Source organism: Arachis hypogaea, chromosome 6 (genome assembly GCF_003086295.3).
Source record: "Arachis hypogaea cultivar Tifrunner chromosome 6, arahy.Tifrunner.gnm2.J5K5, whole genome shotgun sequence".
Classification (NCBI taxonomy): domain Eukaryota; kingdom Viridiplantae; phylum Streptophyta; class Magnoliopsida; order Fabales; family Fabaceae; genus Arachis; species Arachis hypogaea.
This window is the reverse complement of record NC_092041.1, coordinates 118384688-118386851: the sequence shown is the minus strand read 5'-3', so window position 1 is coordinate 118386851 and position 2164 is coordinate 118384688.

The following is a 2164-nucleotide window of genomic DNA, read 5'->3' as shown; positions in this document are numbered from 1 at the left end:
TGTCTTTTACTTCTGGCGGAAATTTAGCATTTTTGAGATATTGGATGTATGGCTTTTTCCAAGAATCCTCGGATTGAAGGTTGCCGATCATATTTATGCTCGGCTCCTGTAAAGTTGACTGCAAAAGTGATGCATTATGTGACTGACTAGTAGCTAACTTAGATAGTATATCTGCCCTGTGATTCTGATCTCTTTCTATGTGGGTAATTTCGATTTTGGAAAAACGAGTAATCAGTTTATTAACAATTTCAAGATATTTCAGTAGAATAGGATCTTTTGTCTGGAAATGCTGATTTACTTGTTGAACGACTAACAAAGAATCACAATAAACATGTAAGTTAGTGACTTGTAATTCAATTGCTAACCTGAGCCCTGCAATGAGGGCTTCGTACTCGGCCTGATTGTTACTGGCTTTGAAGGAAAACCGAAGAGAATGTTCAAATATAACTCCCTCAGGGTTTTCCAGAAGTATTCCTGCACCTGCTCCTTGTGGGTTTGATGCTCCATCAACGAATAGCACCCATTTCTCGGAACTTTCATTCTGGGTAGGTCCTGTAAATTCAGCAACAAAGTCAGCTAAATACTGTGACTTTATGGACGACCTAGGTTGGTAGTGGATATCGAACTCGGAGAGTTCGATGGACCATTTGATCAATCGTCCGGCAAGCTCGGGTCTGGCGAGTATTTGGCGTAATGGCTGAGACGTCCTAACATGGATCGTGTGGCTCTGAAAATAGGGACGAAGTCTTCTTGCTGAAAAAACGAGGGCGTAAGCCAGTTTTTCTAACTTTGGGTAACGGAGCTCGGCGTTCTGGAGTGATTTGCTCACAAAGTATACTGGCTGCTGAGTCTTATTGTTTTCTGCAACAAGGACAGCACTAACTGATATGTCAGTGATAGATAAATACAAATATAAGGGCTCACCGAGTTTGGGCTTTTGTAGAACAGGTGGTTTAGAAAGGAATTGCTTTAAGCTTTGAAATGCCGATTCACAGTTTTCATTCCAGTGAAAAGCTGTGTTTTTTCGTAAGCAGTGGAAAAAACTCGCCGATTTTGATGCTAAACATGGCAAGAATCTGGACAGTGCTGCTAGTCGCCCTGTCAATCTCTGCACTTCCTTTATGTTTGTTGGACTGCTCATATCTAAAATTGCCTGACATTTCTCCGGGTTGGCCTCAATTCCTCGGCTAGTCAGAATAAATCCGAGGAATTTTCCACCTCGGACACCAAAGGCGCATTTTTCTGGGTTAAGTCTCATGTTGTAAACTCGGATTTGACGGAATATCTCAGTAAGATCGTCGACATGGCTTTCTCCGATTTTTGTCTTGGCGACCATGTCATCAACATACACCTCAAGATTTCTGCCGATCTGTTGGTCGAAGACTTTATTCATCAGCCGTTGGTATGTTGCTCCTGCATTCTTTAAGCCAAAGGGCATGACGTTATAGCAATAGTTACCATATTCAGTAATAAAAGCGGTTTTTTCTTGGTCTGATGGATGCATAAAAATCTGGTTGTAACCAGAATATGCATCCATGAAACTCAATGTACCATAGCCACAGGAGTTATCTACTAAAGTATCAATTGAAGGTAAAGGATATGCGTCCTTTGGACATGCTTTGTTTAAGTCAGTAAAATCAACACACATACGCCATTTACCGTTATGTTTTTTTACCATTACGATGTCGGCTAGCCAAGTCGTGAATCTGATTTCCCGTATGAAGTTTGCATCTATTAGCTTTTTAGCCTCGTCCATGGATGCCAGTCTTTTTTCTGCGCCGAGGTTTCTTTTTTTCTGAGCTACTGGTCGGGCTGCCGGATTAATGGCGAGCTTGTGCGTGATAACAGAAGGGTTAATTCCTGGCATGTCCTCTGACGTCCAGGCAAATAGGTCGGCATTCCGTCGTAGGAAGTTGATGAGTTTGTCTTTCTCTTCGCCCTGTATGGTTGTGCCAATAAAGGTGAATTTGGTTGGGTCATCTGTCAAGGTAAGCTTTATCAGCTCTTCATTGGGGAGAGGGCGATCTTGAAGGTCGGCTCGAAGATCCAGGTCGGTAAGCATTGGCTGTTCTGCGCCTATGGAGTTTACACGTCTGTCGCTGTTTCTCTTGATGGGCTTTAAACTAGTGTTGTAACAATGCCGAGCATCTTGCAGGTCGCCGTG